General features: G+C 41.2%; 1 protein-coding gene and 1 long non-coding RNA gene across 3 annotated transcripts in view; one reads left to right on the forward strand and one right to left on the reverse strand.

Annotated features, from left to right (window-relative positions):
• Positions 1–18,329, forward strand: part of CABCOCO1 (ciliary associated calcium binding coiled-coil 1) — a 167,462-nt gene that overhangs the window by 87,022 nt on the left and 62,111 nt on the right. The window lies entirely within an intron of this gene.
• The window catches only part of LOC110216423 (uncharacterized), a 53,098-nt gene continuing 37,789 nt past the window's right edge, over positions 3,021–18,329 (reverse strand). Inside the window, exons 4-5 of the long non-coding RNA XR_002326753.2 lie at positions 13,997–14,091; positions 3,021–4,170 (exon numbers count right to left, since the gene is read on the reverse strand). This is a non-coding gene — a long non-coding RNA (uncharacterized LOC110216423). The remainder of the gene's footprint in view (positions 4,171–13,996; positions 14,092–18,329) is intronic.

The following is an 18,329-nucleotide window of genomic DNA, read 5'->3' on the forward strand; positions in this document are numbered from 1 at the left end:
AATGTTGGATTACTCTATTAGTAAACCTCTGGAAGGAAACATTTCAAAAGGGGAATTGATAGTTCGACTTGCTCAGTCTGGGTACTAGCAGGGAAAATACATCCAAAATTGCTCTGTTAAAATAATTCTGCCTGTACCCCCTGCCACCTGCAACTCACTAACCTTAGGACATGTCATTTAAAGAAGTGGGAGATGGCTTAGTAATTTATCACACCTTGCTCTGGTCTTCCTTCCCCAAAGTATAGGAAAAATAATGGTCCTCCAAAAGCACGAATCTTGTCAGAGAAGGGGAGAAACATCTCTTCCCCAAAAAACAGCAGAGGAAATGACAGAAGGAGTGTTTTCAAGGACACTGACATTCCTCTTCACCTCCACACTGCTTCTCAGAATTTTTCCATCAGTTGGTCTCGGTACTGATGACTAACCCTCATCCATGCTGATCACCATCTTCTTTTCTCTTCAATCAGTACTAAAGATCCACAAAACCTGAGATGCCTACTCATGCCCTTGCTTCTAAGTCAGCGTGGGATCATCCAGGGCAGACAAACCAGCTAATCTGAAGCAGAAAGACATCCTAAGGGAGGTGTAGGAGGCTATGTGTGCCAGGCAAGTCAAATCATCACCACCACCACCCTTCAGACCCCGGTGGAGATAGCCCAGGTCCCTGACCCTCCCCAATGGGCAGGGAAGCCCAAGAACCTCCGAAATAGTATTGCCTCCCAGGAGATCAGTCCTGCTTCTAACCCAGCCTCCACTGCCATCATCCGGGAAAACGTCCCTTATGCAGATGTGATTTAGCAGCTGCTTCTGTAGGTGAGGCATCCCCTACCTCATCAGCAGCCACTAGTACTGAGAAGGTGCTCCCCACCAAAGTCTTTGGTGCTGTTAATTGGTTTAGCATCAGAAACTGATATGGTTTAATTCATGGAAATAACTTTAGAGAATCATCTGATTTATAGCTATACCCTAAGGCCAATAGGACACTTCTATCCGCATTGTAGCTGATCTGTCCTCTCTGTGTGGTCTCCTCATCTTAGAATGTTCTCTCTTTGAGAGCAGGAACTGTCTCAGTTCTTCTATTTGTATCCCAAGCATAAGGATTTGTGAATAATAAATGTTTAATTAGTTTTTCATTCGCTCATTTATAAACTTAGAACTGGAAGAGATCATAGAGGCAATCTAGTTCAATCTCCCCATTTTACAAATGAAGAAACTGAAACTCAAGTACAAGCCAAACCCAAATGCAGTGACTTGCCCAAGGTCACCTGGGCAGTAAGCATCAGAGTTAGGATTGGAACTCAGATCCCCTGACTCCAGGACCAGTCTTCTTTTCGCTGTACCATGGCCTTTAGCTTCTTCATTTAAATATCAGGTGCCTCTCCAATTAGACAGTACATTCCTTGTCATCAGGGAGCTTCCCATCTATTGTTGTAAGCCCGAAAAAGTAAAACCATTTGTGAACATAAGTAGGTAATCAATAAATGTGTAAGCCATATCTTCTTATTATATTTTATTTTTCCCCAATTACATGTTAAAATAATTTTTAACATTTTTTTTGTTTTGAGTTTCAAATTCTATCCCTCCCCTCCTCCCTCCCTGAGATGGTAAACAATCAGATATAAGCTACACATGTGCAATTATGTAAAACATTTCCCTATTAGTCATTTTCTAAAGAAGACTCAAAAGAAAAATGAAAGAAAGAAAGTGAAAAATAGCATGCTTCAGTCTGTATTCAATCAATATCCATTCTTTCTCTGGAGGCAGATAGCATGCTTCATCATTAGTACTTTGGGACTGTCTTGGATCATTGTATTACTGAGAACAGCTAAGTCATTCACAGTTCTTTATAGTACAATATTGCTGTTACAATATCCAATGTTCTCCTGGTTCTGCTCATTTTACTTTCTATCAGTTCATGTAAATCTTTCCAGGTTTTTCAGAAATCATCTGACTTGTCATTTCTTATAGCCCAGTAATATTTCATCACAATCATATACCACAGCTTGTTCAGCCATGCCACAACTGATGGGCATCCTCTCAATTTCCAATTCTTTGCCATCACATGAAGAGCTGCTATAAATATTGTTGTACAAATAGTTCCTTTCCCTTTTTTTAATCTCACTGGGATGCAGATCTAGCAGTGGTATTGCTGGATCAAAGGGTATGCACATTTTTATAGCCCTTTGAAGCCATGCCCTCTTATCTGTGAATTATTATTTCTCTCTGGTCCTCAAGGTAAATAATAATTTGAACATAAGAGAACATAGCTTGGGCTACAGGTTACAAATATTTAGTAGATGAATGAATGATCATCATTATCCTAATGCATAAGAGGTAATATAATACAGTGGCTAGAGCAATGACCATAAAGTCAGGAAGACTTGGATTCAAATCTTGTCTCTGATATTTACTAGCTATGTGACCTTGGGCAAGTCACAATCCCTCTGAACTACAGGAACCTGTGTAAGATTTATCTACTAAGTTTTACGTAGTCCATGATCTATGTTGGCAGAGGGAACTCAAAGATTATGGAAAATCTGAGATCTTTAATATATCTTGGTATAATAATAACATACATCTAGTATGTATATGTGTGTATATAGTATGTGTGTTTGTATATATATGCATGTGTGTATGTATATGTGTATGTGTTTGTGAACATATGTGTGTCACATTAAGGTGCTACCCAAATTTGTCCTAACACACCTGTAAATTAAGTAGGACTACAAGCATTATTGTCCCCATTTTATAGAAAAGGAAACTGAGGTACAGAGGATAAGTGAATTGTCCCCACAATCACACAGCAAAAAAGTTTCTGAGTCAGGCTCCTGACTCCGAGTGCAGTGCCTGTAAGTGAATATAGACAAAGGAAGGTTGGTTGGTTTAATGTGTTCTGCATTCAGAAAAATACACACATACACACCTTCATATACATACAATCCAGCACTTTCTAAGACAACTCAATTATTTTTCTAATTACCTTAGATTTGCTGTCAAGATATTGAAGGGAGTCAGTTGCCTTTTTTAATTAGATAATTTATTAAATGTTTAATATATACCAGGCACTGTAAATAGATAAATATATGGATCAATGAGAGAGGAGGAAGGAGACAGACAGACAGACAGACAGACAGAGGGGAGAGACAGACAGAGACATAGAGGATAGAAAGAGAGGAGAGGAAAGAGAGACAGAGAGAGAGAGAGAGAGAGAGAGAGAGAGAGAGAGAGAGAGAGAGAGAGAGAATATGGACCAGCTATGCCTCCTGAACTGCTTGGCTTTCTCCCATTAAAAAGTGGAAGTTCAGGCTAGCATATCCATTCCCTTGTCTATCCTTATTCAGCATTATTTCTTCTCCATGCTTATCCTAACTTTAAAAGTTTGCCTAGAATTAGGAAAATGTTGAACTGCTTCTGGAGAGATGCCTTTCATGTTTATCTGATTAGGCAATGCTCTTCCCCCTGAAACAAAAGGTTCTCTTGTAAATGAAGATTTAATTGTTACTCAAGGATAAAAATCATATTATTCACGAGTTACATAACTCATAAAAATGTCCCCTGTGCTTCCAATAAGACACAGCAAACTCAACATCTGCCTTCTGGGAGTAAGGAATCTAATAGCCTAGAGAAGATGGTGGCAGTAAATGGCGAGGAGTGGATGGTGGGAGAAACAAGATAATGCCCTCCTCCAAACTGGCATTCTCCCCCCCACCCGTTCCGCCCTGCCCCAACCACAAAACTCTCTTTGTACAGACCAATACAACTGACAGTGTCTGACGCTTTTGCTAATGAGAAAAAAAGATCAGTTATTTTCTCCAGTGGGAAACATGCCAGAAAACTTTTGACTTGGCATTGAATAGTGGAGGACAGTTCAAAGGAATAAGGAAACAGCAAATTGAATCTGTCCCTCTCCTTCAGAACTCAGTGTGATTTGGGGCTAGACTGAAGGCCGAGAGCCTAGCCTAGAGGTGGGGATGTTGGGCTTGAGAAGGCGCGTGGAGCTCGAAGATGCTTCTTGTTCAGTGGCCCTCTGGCAGACCGGGGAAATTCTAGGCTGGTTAGGTGTGGATGAGATGCAGCTCACAAATGCATCGCCATATTGCTGGAAGATGTGGGCTCCAATCCAACTCACATACTTCTTAGTTGTGTCAGCTTGAGTCTCAGTCTTCTCATCTGTCAAATGGGGAATTATTAAAGCACAACCCTCATAGGTTATCAGGGGGATCACTGAGCTAATGTTTCCAAAGGACTTCTGCAAACCGTAAAGAGCCACAAAAATGTAAGCTATCACCTCTACTCTCACCATCATCCCCATCATCACCATTATTATCATCATCAGTCAGTCATTAGGACTGGAGATGAATTAAGGACAGGACAAACATTATGTTTGTTTGTCTGAACCACACTGACCAGAAATGGACCAACTTCTGGGGCTAAGATCAACATAAACCAAACTGTTGGCCCTCGATATTCTTGCCCACCCCGAGCTTCCAGCAAAAGAGATGTCCTCAAGTTCTTAACGTAGGAGAACAGAAGCCTAATGTCCTCATTGCCCTTTTCCTCTTTCCATAATGTGAATCAGGAGGTGGGGGGGAAACATCAGACTCAGAAACACAAAATCAGCTCCGCAGCTATAAACCCGTCCTTGAGATTTCCACATTGGTCCTGGTTTCATGCTCGAGTCACTGACAGACCAATTTCCCAGTCACATAGCACAGAGTTGGAGGGGCCTTCCATGGATATGCTGGTAAAATGTATAACAATTGGCTCTCAGAAAAAAAAAATTGAACAGCCCACTTTTAAGTTTAATCAGCAGAATTAACATTTTCTCCATCATTTTCTTGTCTAGAAAATTGACATCCTAATAAATCAAGTCCTGACAGATAGCATCTGTCAATTTCTGAGGTTAAATGTTCTCATTGCAAATTTAACACCCAGCTCTTGTGAGCCATGTGGAGCTGACTCTAGCACGTCCCTGAGTCAATCCTACCCTGCAGGGCATGATTTGTTATATCGTACATTGTCAGAAGAGGAAATGCTTCCCTCTCTCAATGTAAGCCGCCATCTTCATGATTGGCCTGTTGTTCTCCATAAATTTCCTCTTATTTTCCTTACTGTTCCCTCAGTAGCTGGTTTGTTATTCCCTGCACAATACATCTCCTTCTGCCATGCTTTTGGATAGGCTGTGCCCCATGCCTGAAATTCTCTCTCCTTTCCATGGCCTCTTGGAACCCCTGGCTCCCTTCAAAGACCAGCTGAAATAGATCTTCAGACATAAAGCCTTAAATGATTCTCCCAATCCTTAATGCTTTCCCCTACCCAAAATTACATTGTATTTTCCTTGCGCTTTATACTTACTTACCTGTGTCTATGTAGTTTCTCCCCAGCAGAATATAAGCTTCTCGAGAGCAAGGAGTCAATCATTTTTGGCCTTTGTCTTTCCAGAATCTAGCACAGAGCTCGGCAGACAGTAGGTGCTTAATAGGTGCTTATTAAATTGAGTTGCGTTCTTAGAGGCTTAACACGCAACACCATGAAGAGTAACTGCACCACTATCGTTGGCAGTGGCGAGGGCACAGGAGTTGTTCAAACACATGGCCAGCAGGTCTTATTTGGGGCGGGGGAAGCCATAGCTAATAGTTCTTTGGGGACTACATGGCCCACCCCACTAATCCAAAACCAGTCAAGCCAGATGCTAGCACTGTGCAGGTTACGGGGGCTGCTCTGCTCCTGTCTTTTTGCTCTCCCCACCCCCACCCCTCTGTGAAGATGTTGGCCAGAATTCTTCAATGCTCAACCACATGCTGATGTTTCCATAGCATTCAGGTCTGATTGTAGCAGCAGCCTTAAGGACCATTGAGCGTTTGACAGATGGCCGAGAATTTGCAAGCCAGGCGCGTTGTGCAGAAAAGCATGGAAGTGAAGAGTCAATCAAAAGAGAACCAACATGCTGAGAAAGAAGCCTCCTGATTGGTATTCAGGCTACAGAACCAGGCAGCTTTTCCTTGCGAATTTTACTCGCCGCATCAGCGCCATTGACTCCACGGGCAGAAAATAACCAAGTGACTTGTGGCCAGCTAACTCCGTGCTCGATCAAGAAAATCATGTGGGAGAAGATGAGGGGCCATGATTTCCTTCAGAGCTGGCCCATGGTCCTAATGACCCTCACAGCGCTGGCAAATGGAACTTAATGAATGTGGAGTGGCAGGGCTCCCAGAGCAGGGTGGAGCGGGGACAGACAACCAACTCTTCCTTATTTAAGGATTTGCATGACTGCTAAACACGCAATCCTAGAAACGTTTGCTAGCTCTGCAGGAGAGGGAAAAAACAAATCAAAACTACATTAGTCTCGAACTACATTTGCTCTGTGGAGGTGGCCAAAGGAGAGGTGGAATACTTGGAAAGCTAGAGCCTTCGCCTCTGAGGTCATCTCCTATCAATTCTGTGTGGATCTGGTGTGTACCCATGGGTTTGTATTTCAGCCTCCCCAAGTAGAATGCAAGCTCTTTGAGGGCAGGGAGGTAGAACAGAAAGTAAAAGGGCCAATTTGTCTGCATCACGAAGCGCAGAAGGGGAAGTCATGTCCAATGAGACTAGAGAGAGGCTGGAAAAGCCATTGAATCCTAGAGGCTAAGTAGGAAGCCACTGGAGTGAATTCAGGAGGGGAATCACATGGTAACACAGGTGCTAAATATGAATAGGATGGACTGGAGTTGGCAGAGAGGAGTGGGGGAAGGACTTGGGGGAGGTGGGCTAAAGGGGAGGCCGCTGAAATAATCTAGGCAAAAGATGATGAGGTTGGAGCTGTGTGGAGTGAAGAGCTCGGATACAAGAAATGCTGTGAAAGCACCAATGGCAAGATTTGACCACTGATGAGTTAATGTGGGATGGGGGAGAGTAAGAGGTTAGGAGGATAGTATTGCTTTTGACAATAAAATGGAAGCTTGGACAAAGTAGCTCTTTCTTTCCTGAAGACCGTTGATGTTCAGTGGTGTCTGACTCTCTGTGACCCCATTTGGGGTTTTCTAGGCAGAGCTACCGGAATGATTTGCCATTTACTTCCCAAGCTTATTTTACAGATGAGGAAACTAAGGCAAACAGGGTGAAGTGACATGCCCTGGATCATGCAGCTAGTAAGTGTCAGAGGCCAAATTTGAATTGATGAGTCTTCCTGACTCCAGGCCCAGTGCCATATGCACTATGGTGCCACCTAACAGCCTTCCCTCAAGTTACCCGCTAGGTATTTTTAATCAATATCCTTTCTATATTTATATGAGTGCGCGTTGTCTCTCTCCTTAAAAAGTGAGCTCCTAGAGGGTAGGGACTATTTCATGTTTGTCCGTGTGTCCCCAGTGCTTATCACAGTGCCTGGCGCATAGAAAAGGCTTGACAGATGCTCATTGATTGAACAGAAATGTATTTGAAATCTCCTTTGTGCAAAGCACCATGTTAGGCTCTGGGCATCCAAAGACAAATGAAAAATAGTTCCTGCCTTCAAGAAGCTTGTACTTTGCTAGGATTTACAACATGCACCCAGAGAAGTCAATACAAAACATAAAAGAAGTCATAGCAAGTAGTCTGAAGAGAAGTTAGTGCTAATAACAGGAGGGAATCAGAAAGACCACACATATGGGGAGGTGCCCGAGATGGGCTTGGAAAAAAGCTCGGAATCCTATGAGCCCAAGGTGCCAAGGTGCACCTTGGAACATCATGTATGGGACAAAGGCAAGCACACCAGTTTCACTGGAATAGAAAGGATATGATGGGGAGCAGCTTGAAATAAGTTTTAAAAGATAAAAAGTGCTACCCAAAACAAAGGAGTCCATAGCAACAAAAGTTCTCCATGATGATTGTGGACATTTGGGCCCAGAGAAGGCTCTGGAGCTGGTGTAGAACAGGCTCCACTGGTCCAATCAATAAGTAAATCAACATGCATTTATTAAGTGCTTACTGTATCCTAGGTACCTGTATATACTATATCAGGGACATAGGTACAACGAATGTAATAATCCTTATTCTCAAGACACTTACAGCCTAATAAGGAAGACTCTATCTATCTGTCCATCTGTCTGCACACATACACACACACACACACACAGAGCAAATACAGAGTAATTAAATGTAAAGTAATTTGGGGGGGGGCACAGTAGAACCATATAAGAAGCATGAGACTTCATCTGATATTACCAGCCCTGGAATCCCTTAGGGATTGAGAAAGCCTGGCAAGATGGTACCATTCAGCCTGGGTAATCACTGGGCCCAGAAGTGGCACTGCGGACCAGAGATCTGACAGTGCCAACCCATCCTCAGGAGCTCTGAAGAATGAGGGTACAGAAGTGGTAACTGGTCACCACAGACATACCAGGACTCTTCAGTCAGTGACTATCCTGACATCAGATACTCTTGGGATCAAGAGAGGTCATTATATGGGTGGCCAGATGGGGAACAATAAATAGTAGAATGTACATATGTTATATAATATGCAACTCTGATATTTGATCAGCAGCTTAGTGGCATGGTTCATAGAGCACTAAGCCTGAAGTTAAGAAGACCTGAGTTCAAATCCTACTTCAGATACTTACTAGCTGTGTGACGCTCAGCAAGTCACTCCACCATTCTCCGCCTCAGTTTTCTCAACTATAAAATGGGGATGATAATAGCACCTCCCACCCAGGGTTAATGTGAAAATCAAATTAGACAATATTTTGTAAAGCACTTAGCACAGTATTGGGCATAAAGTAGGTGTTTAATAAATGTTTATTCCCTCCCCCCCTTCTTGTTATAAGCTATATACCTTCATGGGACCTATGCATGTTGTACAACATGCAAGCATACCAATGAATTCCTTGTAAATAATAGACATTGAATAAATTCTTGAAGACGATTCAGTCAAATGTATGTGCATGTGTACTGATAATAAAAATAATGATGACATTTATATAAAGCTTGAAAAATCAATTTACATATATCATTTGGCCCTCACAACAAGCCTGGAAGAATAAACTATAGATACAATTTTCCCCATTTCACTGATGAAAAAGCTAAACCAGAAGGAAGCAGAGGACTTACCTTCTAATAAGCCTGAGAGCTGGGATTCGAACCCTGGTTTCTCTTGGATCAATATCAAGCAGCTTTTCCTTACTATCATGCTGCCCAGCTATGCATCTGGGCTAACTGTCATATGACTCTCCCAGGCGTAAGCTAATATATGCTGCATTATCTGTCCCCAAAGCCTGAGCATAAACATCCAGTGCAGGTTGTAGGGACTGTATTGTTTTAACCTCAGTAAAGCATAAAACAGGGATGCATGATAGGAAAAAGACTACATTTCCCAGGATACCCGGGCTCAAAGCTAAAGCATTCATTAAAAGAGAACAAAGACTCCATTTCCTATGTGTCTGTTTGCCTGCTGTGCATTGATGAAGAGACCTCTGGGAAGATGGTGGAAAGAATGGAAGTCTTTGGTGGGTTTGTGACCACCACGTGGAGCACCATTCACTTTTGAGAAGAGTAGCTTCAATTGCAGGCTTTTTTTGTTCGTAGACTCCACTCAATGATTTCCTGAGTTCAGCAAATCAAGAAGGAAAAACATCCTGTTCATTTAAAAAGCTCATAAGCAGGGAAACCACCAATGTGTTGGGAAGCTAATTGCTGCACTGAAGCTATGGTGACCGAATAATTGGCTAGACACAAACCGAGGTCAATCCAAGCCAGGACACATCGGTCTGATGAGATTTAAGTTTCACCTTCCCTCTCAGAGAAAAGAATGAATGAATGAATGGTCTAAAGATGAGCTGTGAAGTTAAAGATATTTGTGGAGTACCATTTTCATACATTGAATATCACTTTTTAAAGGCTACTTGTTTTACTTTCTGTGAATTTCTGACTAAAACAACCATAATTTAAAATGGTTTTATATCTGCTTAGAACATCTTCCCATGTCTACAATCTCACCTTGCTAAGAATTCAGTTGTTTGGAAAAGTAAATGCAGATTCTAGCATGGGTTGTGAGCTTAAAAACTTACAACAACCTGTTGTATTTTTTTTTATAAGATGTTAACTTAGGGCACTATTTGAAACAGGAACAGAAACCATCTAAACTACAATTGCTTCTACAACGTGAGAGAGTTGGTCTTTATAGGTCCCTTCTGGCTCTTCTATCCTATGATTCCATGCCTCAGAGAAAATGTCTTTAAGATATAATGATGTGGATTCCCTGCTTATAAATGACTACAATTTGGAGAGTTCAGTATATACCAAAAGAAAACATGAATAAATTCCTCAATGTGATTAGGAAATCACACACAATGGAAGTGTTAATCTGCCAAGCAGGTCTACCATTTTAATGAAACTGTTTTCCTGATGGATACCCCGACAGGTGAAGGATAGCACTCAGCAATATTCACTATCAAAATGTTTTTGGTTTTTTTTTTTTTACTCAGGCTCAAATAGCATTAGTATTTCAATTTTTATCTACTTGAGTTCCAGGAGTGTTTCTCTAGTCCCTTACAAATATATATTACTATTGTTATACTCCTCTGACTTCCTTATCTTAGAAAATGAATTATCTTTATGAAAAACCCTATTTTATTATGAAATCCCTTTTATGTGCTTCACTGGCAACAGAACGAAGGTCTTCAGTTTCCCAGGCTGATAGTCTTTTCATCCTTGATTACACCATCCCTTTCCTGATGCCAGAACTTCCACATGCCTACGTTAGAATTCAGGGTCCTAACTATCAGATTTCTCCACATGGGTTTGCAAAAGATTTGTATACCTTTTATGGTTGGTGTGCTCTAGGAATTTGGATGAGGCTCAGGATTTGAAATTTGTTTCCATAAATTCAGAATGGATAGATGTTGCAAATGTTTTAACATGCAACAGTTAACTTGGAATTGGACGGATTTATGGTTGCTTTCATTCCCTTTATCCCTACAAATTGTTACGGAAGACAGTTGGGACAGTCAGCCAGAAGAAATCCCCAGAATCTTTTCCAGGGGAATACATCTTTCAAGTGCTGGAGGTCTTCTGACCAGAGATCATTTCAAACAAACACACATATTGTTTGAGTTTATATGGAACAAAAGTTTAGAACTGGATTAGCCATTAACTGATTCGATTCCAAATATTTGGCCCCTTTGGATAGAATAATTCTTAACGAGATAGCTCCAGCTTTGATTAAGACGTGACTGCAAGATACTGGTTATCCGGTCTCCTCATGACATTGCTATAAAAAATACTATAAATTTTTTTCGATTTTTAGTTAATAAATGACCTCAATATCAATAGCAGTGAGTTGTCACTGATCACTTTGAGACTGTCTATGGAGCTTGATTCCAAGTATAAATGGACTGCAATCCATCTTACTGAGCAGACCACTGATCCAATTTGGTACTGATATATGTTCCTACCATTGCTGAGTGCACACGAAAATGTTTTAAAGTAATCTTTTGATTTCCTTTCTTTTTTAAAAAAAGGAAAAACAAATCAGCCAGGTGCTTTTATTACGATGAGCATTGTTTGACCAGACCTAGGAATTTATCATTTTAAGGAGCTCCCAGTCAGGAACTTTTCCTACCAATGCAGATGGGCACCTTCTCTGAAAATTAGAGTCTTGGAGAGCTGCTTGGAACACAGACAGGTGAAGACACTTTGTTTATAGGCACATAACCGCACTTGAACGCAGATCTTCCTGACTCTAAGACCATCTTCCTATCCACTACACCATGACACCTCTCTTGTTATGAAAATTGTAGCTATTATTAATGTTAATAATAATAGTAACTGGTATTTCCTAGCATTTCAATTTTTTTCAAAGCTCCTTGTGGACCTCACCTCATTGGACCCTCAAAGCAACCCAGGGAGGTACGCAGCTAAGTAAATATCTAAGGCAGGATATGAACTCAGGTCTTCCTGCCTCTCTGTGCTGTATCACGTAGCTGCCTGTCACTGTTTGTGGGATACCTTTATGAACACAAGAGACTAATAGAGATGTCAGATGTTTTTACACTCTAGCTTCTTTGACTGAAAATAAACACGACTCTAATTGGTTCGTAAAAACAACAGCGTCAGTCATTCACTAATAATGTTTTGCATCAGTATAGTCCAGGACAGGGAAACACAAGGGAAAATGGAGTTGGGGGGGAAGGAAAGTTGGGTGGGGGGGTAAAGGAATAAGAGAAACCAGAGTCAAAGGCAGATGGGGATAGAATCTACAAGGTGGTGAAGGAGTTAGAAATCTCCCAGCCTTCTCCAAGTTCTGACAGAATGAGATTTTATAGTGAGGGAAGCCAGACCCTGAATACAGACTCCGGAAATGAATGAACTTTAGAGAAAGGGCGGCCTCACTCAGAAATAGGATCTGCCTTCTCTGTGTTGTGCTGCCCTGGACTGTCTATTTCACACATCTTGTTTCTGAAAAACAAAACACCATTTTCTGCATTATTCAGATTTTTAGAAACTGTTTCCTTCAGTCTCATAGTCCATACATGTCACTATTTCCTTGTGTGTCTTCTTGAAAGAAAAACAGCTTTAAAATAATTTGGGAAATTCTTTGTTGTCTCGCTTTGTTTTTCTGTACTGCCTTAGAATCTTGTACTCAAAAGGGTAGAAGGGAGGTCAGAGGTCATTTAGGCTGACTCAGACCATACTGTACCTAATGAGAGAACAAGCAGCCTTTCCTCAAAGGACTCCACTCAGGGAGGGAGGAGGTGGTAGGAAGACATAAGCATTTATTAAGCACCTACTGTGTACCAGGCACTGTGCTAGGCGCTTTACAAATCTCTCATTTGATCTGAGGGGGAACTGACCACTTCTATGACCCACTTTGGATCGTAGACTTAAAGATGGAAGGCAGTTCAAAGGTCATCTAGAGTCTCGATATGAAACCACCCACTTCATTTTATAAATAAGAAAAGTGAAACCCAGAGAGGTCGAGTGATTTTTCCAAGGTCACACAGTGACAGTACCAAGATTTGAACCCAGATCCTTTGCCTCCAGCCCTCTTCCCACGGAGCTCTACTGCTTCCCTTTTGGAGAGCTCCATAAACCTAAACTCGTCTGTGCAACCTCCCCCACATCGTGCCTGGTTCTGTGCCATGGGGCCAAGCTAAACAAGATTAATCCCTCTTCTTTAGTGCAGACTTTCACACACTTAAAGACATCTACCATGTCTTCTCCCCCACCTCCCCATCTGCAAAATTACTTCCTTCTCCAAGCTAGGTGTTCCATTGTCCCAGAGATCCCCTTCTGTTTCTGAGACTGTTACCTGTGGTGTTCAGGTTAAACACGGCAGGATGAATAGTCTGTCTATCTGTAGTTATAGCAGTCCCCCAGCACAGCACATTTAGAATTCAGAATCAGAAATTTAAAAAAACAAAAACAAAAATTTTCTGAGGGTGACAGATGAACAAATTGCCCAAGGACCCTGCTTTTTGTCTTTAGCACTTAGCATAGCGTATGGCACATAGTAGGCGCTTAACAAATACTTGTTGAACACTCTGCTGGGGGTCATGAGGAATAAAAAAGGTGGTAGAATGTCATTTGAGCCTTAATGAGTTTATAATCTAGTTGAGAAAATACGATACAAGTAAGGCAATTCGCAAACACTTCAATGCTAAGCACTCTGATACTCACCCTAAGGATAATAGGAGATCAGGTGATCACAGGCTGCCATATCAAGTTAGACTTTGGGGAGAAAGGAGAAATTATCCTGGGCTTTCTTAGATGAGTAGGTTTGCAGAGATTGAGAGAAAGAAGACCAGGGTTCCAAGGAGTGAAGAGATAGCCCAAGCAAATTAGCGTAGGTGGTTTAGAAGGTAAGAGAGCCTCAGGGGATTGAGTGATGCATATGGTATCTTACACTAGCTGGTGACCAAAAATACAGGGCTATGGGATTCACGAGACCCATTGCACCCCTACAGCTTGGCTTAAAAATTATTCTCATTTCATTAAAGGGGAAATAAACTAAAATATTCATAAGGAAACAAATATTTTGTACCTTCAGCAAAGGTCTGAGTTTCTCCCTTGGCTACCGAATCAGAACTAGGAGAGAGAATCTGTCTTCACATTTTAGTCGAAGAAGTGGTCAGTTTCCTGTGAGATGGGAGTGAGGGAAGGGAAAGTGGGAAGAAATCAAAAACACAATATTTGAATGAAAATACTTTTCCAGTTTTGCGTTGCACATGTAATATGATTTGAAATCAAAAGTCTTTCTGAAGTCAAGATACAGTACGTCTATTGTTTCGCCATCTCTTCCAGTCTTGTCACCTGTCACAAAAATAAATTAGATTAGGCTGATGAGATTCCATTCTTCACAAAGCATGTTAATTTCTGCCTCTCCCCTCCTGATCTTCGAGGAGCTCAAAAATTGATTTCCAATTCATTATAAACAGTCAAACAAAACTGACAAATAGAAAGAAAAAAAACCTCACAGTAATTACTTTGTTCATATGTTTCTGCTTTCCAGCTACTTTGTGAAGTTTGCAAAAGGTCGATTGGGTCATAAAAATGACCTTTGTGGAGGTAGGGCCCAAAAAAAAAAGGTTCACATATTTAATTTGCTTCTGAATGCTGTAGTCACAATAAGTCTCAGAAGCTGACTGGCTGCCATCTCAAACAAGGTACTCAATATTGTCGGTATGTTTCTGCTACCCCAAATCACAAGATTAATCATAAAAGTTATGGTGGTCGTACTGTAGGTGAATTTTTATAATGTGTGTGTGTAGGGATACAGACTTGTGATCCCATTGACATAAAGAGCTCATGGTGTGGAAATGCCCTCCACCAATACCAATCAGCAATTCATCTGTAATTTAAAATATTTGAGAGATTAAGTGATTTACCCAGGGTCACACACAAAATGTGTCACACTTGAACCCAGGTCTTCCTGTCTCCAAAGCTAGCTCTCTATCAATAACCAAATGCCTACCATGTGCCAAGGACCATGCTCGGCATTGGAAATGTGAACGGAAAAAGTTAAATGCTGCCTGTCCTCGAAGAGCTTACATTTTATTGGAAGAAACAACGCGAACATCTAAGTATATGCACAAAATTTTCACAAAGCAAATATTAGATAATTTCAGAGGGAAAATATGTATGCCATACCATGCTACCTCTCCTGTAGAATTATAATTATTACATTAATGAATCTTGATTGAACCTCTGGGTCCCTTGGAAAAACAAAGCTATTTGCACCCACACATAGACTATCAAATTACAGGCGTAAAATTCCTGAGGGAGAAAAAAAGGCAACAGATACGAAAGGAAAAGGGGAGAGGGAGAAAGCTCTGTTCCTTTGAGTTTACAAAGACCTGAAATTTTCAAATGACTCTGGTTACAGATAGCCCAGATGCTTAGGAAAGATTTGTTAAATTGTTGAATTGAATCAAACAGCCAGCCTACTAGGGCTTGTAGATTGCCATCACATATTTCTCAGAAAGATAATTTGTCCAATAGTAGATATTTCCACTGTTTTCCCACCATATACTGAGGAAATAAATTAAAAATTGTTTTAAGTTAATTGAAATGCATCTCTAAGAGCCCCAGAGTTCAAAGAAAGTACAACCAAACCCCAATTCACAGCATTTCTCTCTAGGGAAAGAAAATAGCTAGCAAAGTCTGTTTTCATCCATGGCTCGCTCCAAATAGCAGCTCTATAAAAATGATTTTCACATGGATTGAGCATAATTTGGAGAGGACAGAAGGTAGACATGGTTTTTTCCTTTAAATTGGCATTCCATTTCTGGTCTCTATTTCCTATAATGTTCGTCTGTGTTGATCAGGGACAGTCTCTAAGCTTGCTTATCACCACCATGACTCCATACAAAATAAACCCAAATCATTTGGAATATCTGACAGGTAATATTTAAAAATATCTATTTGGGCTGCAAAAATTAGATGGTTAAAGCACTTCCTCTGAATGTTAATGTACAGCTACTTTTCTTCCACATTCATTTCTCTATATATAAACTACTTAAATCACAGTATAATTAGGGAATGTTAGTAGAAAGAAGGAAAAGTGTTTTATCAATCCCTGTAAGCATAATTTGCATCAGCATCTGTTACAAAAAGAGTTTTAAACATTAACTTCAGAGCTTTGAAAATGGTAGGTCACTGGAATCAGGGTTTGAATACCATGAGGCCATGAGGCTAGGATCTTTGGAGGCTGAACCCTCAAGACCACTAATAATAATAATTATTATAATTATAATTAATAATAGCTAACATTTATATAGTACTTCCTATGTGCCAGGCATGGTGCTAAGTGCTTTACAAATATTATCTCATTTGATCTTCACAACAGTTCTAGGTGGAGGGTGCTGTTATTACCCCAGTTTACAGATAAGGAAACTGAGGTGAACAGATGTGAAGGGACTTGCCCAGCTAGTAAGTGTCTAAGACTGGATTTGAATTCAGGTCTTCCTAACTCCAGTCCCAGCACTCTATCCACTGTACCACCTAGCTGTCCCTTAAGAATTAAATAGCATCTGGACAGGGTGAAAAAATACATTTCAAGAGTTAGATGTTATCAATGCTAGAATTTTTAAAAAGTTGTAGTTACCTGTTCATAGAATTGTATTTTTATGGCTAGAAGGGACCTTAAGATTTTACAAATAAATGAACTGAGGTCCCAGCGGGGCTAAGTGACTTCCCCAGAAGCCCAGAGCCAGGTAGTATCTGAGGCTGGGTATGAGCACAGGTCTTCCTGACTCAGCGTTTGGTGCGACATCCACCATCCCAAACTGAGAGCTGGAAAGAACTCCCGTGGAAGTCATCTAGGCCCACCCCCTCAAACAACCAATCAGACCCTCATCAAGTGCTCACGTACAAAGAGAGAGGACAAGGAAGCCAAGAGAATTTCAGTGATTTGCCCAAGGTCAATAAAGGGAAGAATCAGGACTGGAACTCAAATCCTTTGATTGGAAATCCAACGCTCCTTCCACAAAACCACACCTCCAGGCAAAAGGTATTTGAGCCTTCAAGGCCACTGAGCCCACCCCACCCCTTTTATTTTTTGTTTTTGGTATGGCCGTGCAACAAGACAAGTAGGCATAAACATTCATTAATATTAACATAAATGATGTATTTGTACAGGATATGCAGTCAGAGTAAGATTTAATGATTGATAGACACCCAGCTACAATTAAGTACTTGTCTCACTAATAGTGGATCACCCTAAATCATTGCTTAGTCTAACTCAGGTTTTATCATCAGGATTGAGCAAAATTAGGAGGCAGCAAGAAGATGCATCGCCCTGAGAGAGTCCACCAACCTGGATCTGAGCCCTAAAGCCTTGAGCTTCCTGAGCTGGTGACTGAATGGAAGCCAAAGGCTGCCCTCCTCTCTGAGAATCACCATGGAAGCCACTTTCCTTTTCACCCATGCCCTTACCCCTAGACTACCAATGTGTGAGGGGATAGAGATATAATTTGAGCTTGACAGCCCTCTTGGAGATAGGCAAGCGAAGGTGTAAGAGCCCAGCTAGGGAGAGGGGTAGGTCAGGGAGACTGGAGAGCTATCTATCTATGTATGCATGGTGCCTGCCAGACACCATAGTCATACATCACTTGCAATGCGATCAGTAGATTTAGAACTGGCAAGAACCATAGAGGCCATTGAGTTGAACCATCTCACTTCATAGATGAAGAAACCAAGGGCTACAGAGAAGAAAGGACACTGCTCATTAGCAGAGCTGAAGCTTGACCCCTGTCCTCTAGCTCCCAATCCAGAGGTATTGATATTGCTCCAAATACCTCTCCAGAAAGGAAAGATCACACCCATTCGATGATTTACCAGTCCCAGAGTTGTTGACTGATCCAGGTTAGCAAAGTATGACCAAAAGGTCACAAGTGGGTTGGTGACTTTGAGGTCAAAAGTCAATGAGCATTAAGGGAAACTGGTAAAATATCCATCTTCAGTATTTCAATGTTGAGTAGCCATCCCTGAATCATCAAGAAGCATTTATTAAGCACCAGACTATGGGCAGCTAGGTGGTACAGTGGGTACAGCACCAGGCCTGTATACAGTCAAGAAGACTCCTCTTCCTGAGTTCAAATGTGACCTCAGACACTTCCTCGCTGTGTGACCCTGGGCAAGTCACTTCACCCTGTTTGCCTCCATTTCCTCATATGAAAATGAACTGGAGAAGGAAAGGACAAACCACTGCAGTGTCCTTGCCAAAAAAAATCCCAAATGGGGTCATAGAAAGTCGGACACAACTGAAAAACAACTGATGCACCAGATTAGGCACTGGGGATAAAACAGAAAAGTGAAACTATTCCTGCCCTCAGGGAGCTTACCCAATACAAGATGTTCTCAGATAAGTATATGTA

This window comes from Phascolarctos cinereus, unplaced genomic scaffold (assembly GCF_003287225.1).
Source record: "Phascolarctos cinereus isolate Bilbo 61053 unplaced genomic scaffold, phaCin_HiC Scaffold_3;HRSCAF=262, whole genome shotgun sequence".
Taxonomy (NCBI): Eukaryota; Metazoa; Chordata; class Mammalia; order Diprotodontia; family Phascolarctidae; genus Phascolarctos; species Phascolarctos cinereus.